The sequence below is a fragment of the Triticum aestivum genome, chromosome 6D (genome assembly GCF_018294505.1).
Source record: "Triticum aestivum cultivar Chinese Spring chromosome 6D, IWGSC CS RefSeq v2.1, whole genome shotgun sequence".
Classification (NCBI taxonomy): Eukaryota; Viridiplantae; Streptophyta; class Magnoliopsida; order Poales; family Poaceae; genus Triticum; species Triticum aestivum.
This window is the reverse complement of record NC_057811.1, coordinates 378,834,808-378,846,650: the sequence shown is the minus strand read 5'-3', so window position 1 is coordinate 378,846,650 and position 11,843 is coordinate 378,834,808.

Genomic DNA, 11,843 nt, shown 5'->3' with positions numbered 1-11,843 from the left:
CCTTGCCCCCACTACCCACGTTCATGTGGGTCCCCCCATGCAGGTGGGCCCCACTTCGGAACCTTCTAGAACCTTCCCGGTACAATACCGAAAAATCCCGAACATTTTCCGGTGGCCAAAATAGGACTTCCCATATATAAATCTTTACCTCCGGACCATTCCGGAACTCCTCGTGACGTCCGGGATCTCATCCGGGACTCCGAACGGCTTTCGGATTTCCGCATACTAATATCTCTACAACCCTAGCGTCACCGAACCTTAAGTGTGTAGACCCTACGGGTTCGGGAGACATGCAGACATGACCGAGACGACTCTCCGGTCAATAACCAACAGCGGGATCTGGATACCCATGTTGGCTCCCACATGTTCCACAATGATCTCATCCGATGAACCACGATGTCGAGGATTCAATCAATCCCGTATACAATTCCCTTTGTCAATCGGTATGTTACTTGCCCGAGATTCGATCGTCGGTATCCCAATACCTTGTTCAATCTCGTTACCGGCAAGTCACTTTACTCGTACCGTAATGCATGATCCCATGACCAAACACTTGGTCACATTGAGCTCATTATGATGATGCATTACCGAGTGGGCCCAGAGATACCTCTCCGTCATACGGAGTGACAAATCCCAGTCTCGATTCGTGCCAACCCAACAGACACTTTCGGAGATACCCGTAGTGCACCTTTATAGCCACCCAGTTACGTTGTGATGTTTGGTACACCCAAAGCATTCCTACGGTATCCGGGAGTTGCACAATCTCATGGTCTAAGGAAATGATACTTGACATTAGAAAAGCTCTAGCAAACGAACTACACGATCTTGTGCTATGCTTAGGATTGGGTCTTGTCCATCACATCATTCTCCTAATGATGTGATCCTGTTATCAATGACATCCAATGTCCATGGTCAGGAAACCATAACCATCTATTGATCAACGAGCTAGTCAACTAGAGGCTTACTAGGGACATGTTGTGGTCTATGTATTCACACATGTATTACGGTTTCTAGTTAATACAATTATAGCATGAACAACAGATAATTATCATGAACAAGGAAATACAATAATAACCATTTTATTATTGCCTCTAGGGCATATTTCCAACAAATTGATGATCGTGATTGGTTTGAGTTGTATGTTTTACTATTGGTGTTGTCCTATGGTGCTCTTCGTGTCGCGCAAGCGTGAGGGATCCCCGCTGTAGGGTTTGCAATATTCTCATGATTTGCTTATGGTGGGTGGCGTGAGTGACAGAAGCACGTACCCGAGTAAGTAGATTGTTTGCAAATATGGGAATAAAGAGGACTTGATACTTTAATGTTATGGTTGGCTTTTACCTTAATGATCTTTAGTAGTTGCGGACACTTGCTAGAGTTCCAATCATAAGTGCATATGATCCAAGTAGAGAAAGTATGTTAGCTTATGCCTCTCCCTCATATAAAAATTGCAATAACGATTACCGGTCTAGTTATCGATTGCCTAGGGACAAATAACTTTCTCATGACAAAAACCTCTTTACTAAAACTAATTTAGTTGTGTCTTTATCTAAACAGCCCCTACTTTTTATTTACGCGCTCTTTATTATCTTGCAAACCTATACAAAAACACCTACAAAGTATTTTTAGTTTCATACTTGTTTCCGGTAAAGCCAACGTCAAGTGTGCGTAGAGTTGTATCGGTGGTCGATAGAACTTGAGGGAATATTTGTTCTACCTTTAGCTCCTCATTGGGTTCGACACTCTTACTTATCAAAAGAGGCTACAATTGATCCCCTATATTTGTGGGTTATCAAGACCTTTTTCTGGCGCCGTTGCCGGGGAGCAATAGTGTGGGATGAATATTCTCGTGTGTGCTTGTTTGCTTTATCACTAAGTAGTTTTTATTTCGTGCTCCTGTTTTCTATCTTTAGTTATGGGTAGGAAACGCAAAATACCAAAAAAAAAGTGGTACCTACTGACCCAATGGTTGAGGAACCACTCAAAATCTATCACACTCCTAAAGCTTTTTACTTGGATCATCTTTGATCCCTTTGTGCTCGTGTTGAAACCCCAACTAGCTTAGTTGAGGGCAAATCTTAAGATGAGCATGCTTGTTATGTGCGACACCACTTATCTCAAAAAGGGGAACTTTTACTGGATCAAATTCATCGTTTGCAGTGCTATGCTTGGAATTTATGTGAAATATATGATGTTACTTGTTGTTCTGAAAACCCTAAGAAACACCTTCCCTACCAATTGAGTTTAGCAACAATGGAATCGTATCTTCGTATGCTAAGGGTGTTTATAATTACTATGATGTTCAACAAATTGAAGAATTTGTTGCTTTTAAGAGTGCTTATGAAATTGCTTCTTTGATTGAAAAGTATGATGCTACTCTTTACAAATCTGAAAATTTTGCCATACTTAAATATTGTTATGATAATTATGCTTCTAATGCCTATGTTAAACCATATATTGAGGACTCATCCGCTTTCCAAGAAGAGACTAATATTTTGCAGGAGTCTATGGAAGAAGAAATTGATGAAACTGTGAGCTCATTGGATGAAAAAGATGAGGAGGAGAGCGAAGAACAAAAGGAGAAAGAGCGGATTGATCACCCGTTCCCACCTTCTAATGAGAGTAACTCTTCAACTCATACATTGTTTAATTTCCCTTCGTGCTTACCGAAGGATGATTGCTATGATGACTGTTATAATCCCGTTGATTCTCTTGAAATATCCCTTTTTGATGATGCTTGCTATGCTTGTGGCCAAGATGCCAATATGAATTATGCTTATGGAGATGAACTTGCTATATTTCCTTATGTTAAACATGAAATTGTTGCTATTGCACCCACGCATGATAGTCCTATTATCTTTTTGAATTCTCCCGACTACACTATATCGGAGAAGTTTGCACTTATTAAGGATTATATTGATGGGTTGACTTTTACCACTACACATGATGATTTTGAAAGATATAATATGCATGTGCTCGCTGCTCCTACTTGTAATTATTATGAGAGAGGAACTATATCTCCACCTCTCTGTGTTTCCAATATGATAAAATTGCAAGAAACTGTTTATACTATGCATTGGCCTTTACTATGTGTGCATGAATTGTTCTTTTATGACATGCCGATGCATAGGAAGAGAGTTAGACTTCGTCGTTGCTTGATATATGTTACTTTGTGCTCACTACTAAATTACAAATCATTGTTAATTAAAATTGGCTTTGATATACCTTGGGATCCGGGTGGATTCACTACTTGAGCACTATACGCCTAGCTTAATGGCTTTAAAGAAAGCGCTGCTAGGGAGACAACCCGGAAGTTTTAGAGAGTTATTTATTTCTGTTGAGTGCTTTTATATAGTTTAAAAACAAAAAAAATAAAGAGGGGAACCCCAAACTTTTCAAAAAGGAAAGTGAAAGTGAGAAAGACGAGCATTGTTACAGTGGGAGCTAGCCTTGAACTTTGTTCATGCTCACGGAAACTTTGTGAATCTTGATTACAGAAAATTTTCAACAAAAATAATTATCCCATTGTACAATTTCATTGTATTATAAAAATAATGTGCCAAGATTTGCCTTTAGGATGTTTACAATGCTTGTTGGTTTGTGCGGTGCAGGACAGAAACTTTGGCTGTAGTGCGCGATTTTACATTTTTTACTGGAACGTCAAACGGTTCTGAAACTTTTTGCAATGTTTTTCTATAATTTTTTTTATTTTTCCTAATTTTTGCAGAATTTTTGAAGTAACAGAAGTATGGTTAATGTTCAGATTGTTACAGACAGTTCTGTTTTAGACAGATTCTGTTTTTGATGCATAGTTTGCTTGTTTTGATGAAACTATCGATTCCTATCAGTGGATTAAGCCATGGAAAATTTATATTGCAGTAGCTATCATGCAAAAACAAAATATGAATTGGTTTTCAACAGTACTTAGAGTAGTGATTTGCTTTATTATACTAACGGATCTTACCGAGTTTTCTGTTGAAGTTTTGTGTGGATGAAGTGTTCGATGACCGAGGATATCTCGATGTGAGGAGAATAAGGAGAGGCGAGAGCTCAAGCTTGGGGATGCCCAAGGCACCCCAAGTAAATATTCAAGGATACTCAAGCGTCTAAGCTTGGGGATGCCCCGGAAGGCATCCCCTCTTTCTTCAACAAGTATCGGTATGTTTTCGGATTCATTTCGTTCATGCGATATGTGCAAATCTTGGAGCGTCGTTTGCATTTAGTTTCACTTTTTTATGCACCATGCTGGTATGAGATAGTCCTTGGTTGATTTGTAGAATGCTCTTTGCACTTCACTTATATCTTTTGAGTATGGCTTTATAGAATACTTCATGTGCTTCACTTATATCATTTGAAGTTTGGATTGCCTGTTTCTCTTCACATAGAAAACCGCCATTTGTAGAATGCTCTTTTACTTCACTTATATTTGTTAGAGCATGGGCATATCTTTTGTAAAAAGAATTAAACTCTCTTGCTTCACTTATATCTATTTAGAGAGTTGACAGGAATTGGTCATTCACATGGTTAGTCATAAAATCCTACATAAAACTTGTAGATCACTGAATATGGTATGTTTGATTCCTTGCAATAGTTTTGCGATATAAAGATGGTGATATTAGAGTCATGCTAGTGGGTAGTTGTGTATTGTAGAAATACTTGTGTTGAAGTTTGTGATTCCCGTAGCATGCACGTATGGTGAACCGTTATGTAACGAAGTTGGAGCATGATGTATTTATTGATTGTCTTCCTTATGAGTGGTGGTCGGGGACGAGCGATGGTCTTTTCCTACCAATCTATCCCCCTAGGGGCATGCATATTGGTACTTTACTTCGAGGGCTAATAAACTTTTGCAATAAGTATATGAGTTCTTTATGACTAATGTTGAGTCCATGGATTATACGCACTCTCACCCTTCCATCATTGCTAGCCTCTTCGATACCGTGCATTGCCCTTTCTCACCTCGAGAGTTGGTGCAAACTTCGCCGGTGCATCCAAACCCCGTGATACAATACGCTCTGTCACACATAAGCCTCATTATATCTTCCTCAAAACAGCCACCATACCTACCTATCATGGCATTTTCATAGCCATTCCGAGATATATTGCCATGCAACTTCCATCATCATCATATACATGACTTGAGAATTTATTGTCATATTGCTTTGCATGATCCTAAGATAGCTAGCATGATGTTTTCATGGCTTGTCCGTTTTTTGATGTCATTGCTACGCTAGATCATTGCACATCCCGGTACACCGCCGGCGGCATTCATATAGAGTCATATCTTTGTTCTAGTATCAAGTTGTAAGTAAATAAAAGTGTGATGATCATCATTATTAGAGCATTGCCCCAATGATGTAAAAAAAAGAAGGGGCAATGTTACTATCCTTTTACCACACTTGTGCTTCAAAGTAGCACCATGTTCTTCATATAGAGAGTCTCTTGAGTTATCACTTTTATATACTAGTGGGAATTTTCATTATAGAACTTGGCTTGTATATTCCGATGATGGGCTTCCTCAAATGCCCGAGGTCTTCATGAGCAAGCAAGTTGGATGCACACCCACTTAGTTTCCAGTTTGAAGTTTCATACACTTATAGCTCTTAGTGCATCCGTTGCATGGCAATTTCTACTCCTCACATTGACGTCAATTGATGGGCATCTCCATAGCCCGTTAATTAGCCGCGTCGATGTGAGACTTTCTCCTTTTTTGTCTTCTCCACACAACCTCCATCATCATATTCTATTCCACCCATAGTGCTATGTTCATGGCTTGCGCTCATGTATTGCATGAGGGTTGAAAAGGCTGAAGCGCGTTAAAAAGTATGAACCAATTGCTCGGCTTGTCATCGGGGATGTGCATGATGTGAATATTTTTGTGGTGAAGATGGAGCATAGCCAGACTATATGATTTTGTAGGGATAACTTTCTTTGGCCATGTTATTTTGAAAAGACATGATTGCTTTATTAGTATGCTTGAAGTATTATTGTCTTAATGTCAAATGATAGACTATTGCTTTGAATCACTCGTGTCTTAATATTCATGCCATGATTAGATATATGATCAAGATTATGCTAGGTAGCATTCCACATCAAAAATTATCTTTTTTATCATTTACCTACTCGAGGACGAGCGGGAATTAAGCTTGGGGATGCTGATACGTCTCCGTCGTATCTATAATTTTTTATTGTTCCATGCCAATATTATACAACTTTCATATACTTTTGGCAACTTTTTATACTATTTTTTGGGACTAACATAATGATCCAGTGCCCAGTGCCAGTTCCTATTTGTTGCATGTTTTATGTTTCGCAGAAACCCCATACCAAACGGAGTCCAAACGGAATAAAAACGGACGGAGAATATTTTTGGAATATTTGTGAAATATGGGAAGAAGAATCAACGCGAGAAGGTGCCCGAGGGGGGCACGAGGCAGGGGGCGCGCCTGCCCCCCTGGGAGCGCCCCTGACCCTCATGGGCCCCCCGTAAGGTGGTTGCTGCTCATCTTTGGCCGCAAGAAAGCTAATTTTCGGAAAAAAAATATTGGCGAAGGTTTCAATCCAATCGGAGTTACGGATCTCTGGATATAAGAAACGGTGAAAGGGCAGAATATGAGAGCGCAGAAACAGTGAGAGACAGAGAGACAGATCCAATCTCGGAGGGGCTCTCGCCCCTCCCATGCCATGGAGACCAAGGACCAAAGAGGAAACCCTTCTCCCATCTAGGGAGGAGGTCAAGGAAGAAGAAGAAGGAGGGGGGCTCTCTCCCCCTTGCTTCCGGTGGCGCCGGAGTGCCACCGGGGGCCATCATCATCACTGCAATCTTCACCAACAACTTCACCGCCATCATCACCAACTCTTCCCCCCCCCCTCTATGCAGCGGTGTAACCCCTCTTTTATCCGCTGTAATCTCTACTTAAACATGGTGCTCAACGCTATATATTATTTCCCAATGATGTATGGCTATCCTATGATGTTTGAGTAGATCTGTTTTGTCCTATGGGTTAATTGATGATCGTGATTAGTTTGAGTTGTATGTTTTACTATTGGTGTTGTCCTATGGTGCTCTCCGTGTCGCGCAAGCGTGAGGGATCCCCGCTGTAGGGTTTGCAATATGCTCATGATTTGGTTATGGTGGGTGGCGTGAGTGACAGAAGCACATAGCCGAGTAAGTAGGTTGTTTGCATATGGGAATAAAGAGGACTTGATACTTTAATGCTATGGTTGGGTTTTACCATAATGATCTTTAGTAGTTACGGACGCTTGCTAGAGTTCCAATCATAAGTGCATATGATCCAAGTAGAGAGAGTATGTTAGCTTATGCCTCTCCCTCATATAAAAATTGCAATAACGATTACCGGTCTAGTTATCGATTGCCTAGGGACAAATAACTTTCTCATGACAAAAAGCTCTTTACTAGAACTAATTTAGTTGTGTCTTTATCTAAACAGCCCCTACTTTTTATTTACGCGCTCTTTATTATCTTGCAAACCTATCCAAAAACACCTACAAAGTACTTTTAGTTTTATACTTGTTTCCGGTAAAGCGAACGTCAAGTGTGCGTAGAGTTGTATCGGTGGTCGATAGAACTTGAGGGAATATTTGTTCTACCTTTAGCTCCTCGTTGGGTTCGACACTCTTACTTATCGAAAGAGGCTACAATTGATCCCCTATACTTGTGGGTTATCACCCCTTTGCAAAAATTGTGAGGTTTCGAAACCAGACTTAGAAGCGGTGATATTAGTTTGAACCTCTCTGATATCCATGTTTAGCAGATCAGCGCGAGCGTTTGCAGCTGATGAGCTGAATTTCATTTCTAATATCGGTTTGAACCTTTTAATCTTTGAATTTGAGCCATATAACTCTGGAATTTGAACCTTGTAACATTTTGAGCTTTTGTGGTACAATCGTTGAAATGGCATCGTATGAGACTCGTATATTGCTAGCACTATTTTTACCTTAATATGCAATGGTCTTAGATTTTATTAACCATTCTCGAATCAGTTTACCTTGTCGATCTCACAGCACACAATCTGTATAGCTAACTCGACTGCGATCTTCGACATTATTGCACACAGTTGGTTTCTTCCACCGTGTGCACTGTAGAGCGCAGAATTAATTATCGCATGCGAGTGTCCATCATCACCCTTCTGTGTAACTTTGAACTCATCACCCAAGGGTAAACTTATGACCGAAGTCATTCCACACACTTCATTTTTACAAAGCTTTTTGCAATAAACGCCCATGATTTGTCCCTCTTCTAGCAGACGCGTGGTCAAACTAGTCGGGCGGGAAGCTTGCGCGGTAAACAGCACGGTAGCGCGGGAACAGGCTCACCGACGATACATTTGGCGCCTCTTCAAGCCCACGCGTGCGGTACGGTGTTGTCAAGCATGCACTAGATTCTGGAATCCTCCGAGATAAACGTCGTGACAAGAAGTGATGATTACAGGCCGGTCGGCCCCCATTTATTACAGCGGCCATTTAACCTACCCTTGTGTCTCTTCAACCTTTCAATCGCGCCCCACCCTTGCAAGAAGCACACCCACCACGAGAAATTCTTAGAGGGTATCTTGCGCAGCTCCAATGGCGCTCCGAGCGGCTGCCGACGATGAGCAGCAGTTCACCATGCGTGTCGTGGTGGACACCCACGGAAGGTTCATGGACCTCTCGGTGGTGTACACCAACGACCCGGTCTGGGTGGAGCACTCCATCCACATCATGGAGCTATTGCTTGTCCAGGAGAAGTACAAGGTGGTCAGGTTCGACCTCGAGTACACCCGCGCTCGTGTCGGGTCTCGTCCCAAGGTCACCATTGCCCAGATGTGCGTGCGCCACCACATCCTCGTCTACCACTACTGCCTGGCCACAAGGCCTTGCGAGCGTTTCGCCAGGTTTGTCAACAGCCCCCACTACATGTTTGCTACGGTGGACATCACCAACGATGTAAAGGCGCTCGAGAGTTCGGGCATCGCCTGCCAGAATCTTGTCGACATCCAGGGCCAATACAAGATCTGGGGCAGCAAGGAGCATGAGAAGGACTCACTAGTTCACCTCGCCGAGGCCATCATCGACCCCTACTACAGAGACATGAAGGATTCATGCAACAAGGACAAGCGTGCCTGACACTCGGCCTGGATGGAGAAACTCGACAAAGCTCACGTCGTGTACGCGGCCAAGGAGGCGTACACGAGCTACGACATGTACAGGCGGATCGTTGACATGAGGAAGTGCCTCCTTCCCCAAAACGGCCAGGGATCCAGCCGGAAGCAGAGCAATGGCAAGCGTCATCGCAACAATAAGTAGATGATTAGATCCTTGTTTCTCCTACTTTAGTGTGCATGTAATTGCTTACTTTGGTGTGTGCAAATGTTATATGTGTAGTCACTTGTGTAATTGTATGCTTAACTTGGTTATGCAACACTATCTTTTTAAGTATATACGTTGATGCTCTATAGACAGAGCGTAGATGTTGTGCGGACAAAGAAAATCACATCGCACATGGACTAAACAATGGAACCCGTCGGTGATGTTTTCATCAATCACTCACAATTGTATACCAGCAATCATTTGCTCACAACACACACGGCTTGTTAGCAGTAATCGTCTGTGTTTTTTATCGGTCTTCGCACACGTTTTCGATTACAGACCTGTTTGCCTCGTATCACACACATCTTGTTCATTTAAACCGTTTCTGTTCTCATGTCTCAACACAAACCGTTCATCCAAGTGAACCGCATGCCGTATATTGCACACACCTTTGATCTGGCTGATCGTTTCTTTTGTGTTGCCTAATCACAAATAGTTCATCCGAATGAACCGTATGATGTACATCGCACACACCTCCATCTAGCTGCCCGTTTCTTTTGTTCCTCCTCATAGCAAACGGTTAATTGAGCTGAACCGTATGCCCTGCATCGCACACGCAACTAAAATCTGAACCGTGTTTGATGCATCCTCCATCGCAAATGTTTTGCACCTTTTTTGACGGTTATTTTATACCACCATTTGCGATTATGGCATCGCACACAGTTTCGTCGAAGGGTCTCTGATCGTAGTGTCGCGTTAGCAGCATCCTGCAGTAGTCCCTCATGACTCTGCTCGTGTTCGCCGCAAGCGTTTCTGGACAGCAAGTCAGATGAATTTCTATTCTTCTCTGCTTTTCGACAAAGACAAAATCTTCAACCATGAGCACATTCCTCATGTTGACATGGAGTCGCTGCCTTGCTTCACCCCAGTCCTCAGTGTTCTTCATGACGCTGGGCTGCTCAATTTCTGCACTGACATTGTCGACTGGAATGAAGAGCTAATTCTTCAGTTCTACGCTACATTGCACATCACCGGCAATGTTGAAGATGTGAATTCATGGGTGCTGGACTGGATGACAAAGAACACGCACTACAAAGCACCGGCCTCTGAATTGCTTCATGCCCTGCCTGTCAGTCCTCCCCTTGAAGGTGCGCAGCTCATCTACCATGAATCTGAGCTATCTGATCACTATACGCAAGTGTTGATGAAGCCGCTGAAGCCTGGTCAAGCCCCCAGAACCAAATTCCTCGTGAAGGAATTGCTCAGTGTGCCAAGAACCATCTACAGGATTCTGACCAAGACCCTGAGTCCTATCAAAGGTCACGATTCTAATGAAGAAGAAGTCGTTGGCATCATGAAGAATCTGCTATTCAACATCATCCATGGAGTCCCTGTCAACTACCATGATTTCTTCATGAGGACTCTGGCAAATGTTGCATTGTCACCATTTGAATTGAAGCCTTACGCTCCCTGGATTATGAGATTCCTCAGATCAAGGTCTTCAATCAATTACAAGGTTGATACTCTTAACTATGGCAGCTACTTGCCTCCTATGGAAGTCCTCAAGCGGACATATTCCTCAGCTGATGAGAAGGGCAAGGCGACTGCGGTTATTGATGAAGGCATTCGTCCATTGGATGGGCAGTTTCGCAAAGCTGCATCTTACTCCACAAATGATGACTCTGCCACCCATGACACTGCCGCCAATGCTTCTAAGCAAAATCCTCAAGGCACAGCTCCAAGGGTGATGACCGATCATGAGCTTCTCCTCAGTCTTCACCAGAAGGTCGATCGCAACCATAAGTGGGTCAAGCGTTAGTTTGTTTCAATTCTTCAAAACATGACCATCACTCAGAATTCAGTGAAGAAGAACCATTACTACCTCCATACAGTGTTTGATCGCACCTGGGCTGTTCTGTCTCATCTCTACAGTGAAGAAGATCTTAAACAGATGGGCTTCAAGCAGGACTTTGACTGGTCTCAGCCACCTTCAAAGAAATTCAAGAAGGTCAAAGTTCCTCACTTGGTGGCCAGCTCTTATTCTTCATCGCGTGAGACTGATGAAAATGAAGACTTGGATGCCACTGCGGCAGGCCCTACTTCAACAACCGACCCCAACAACGCTGGCGCTCCTCCATCGACTCAATGATGATATTCTTCAGGGGTGTTAGTCCTCATTTTTTGTCCCTTTTGGTCATTCAATGACAAAGGGGGAGAAATTTGAGTTAGTCTTCAAGCGGGTCTCTATATATGGGCGTTTTCTTTAAGTTACAACTCTCGTTCTTTTGAAAACATTGTTGGATCAAGTTGCAATCTTAACTCCGATGGTGGTCTGATACTTCTGCTATGTTCTTCTGCATGATATTTCCTCATTTATGTTAATGCACGCATGCTGAATTACATCAATCACCATATTTCATCATGCATTTCAAATTCTTCATATTATATGTTAAATGCGTGTGAATTACAAGATATAGGGGGAGATCTTCATGATTCTACTCCTCAATGTGCATTGCTTCTCAAAGCAAATTCCT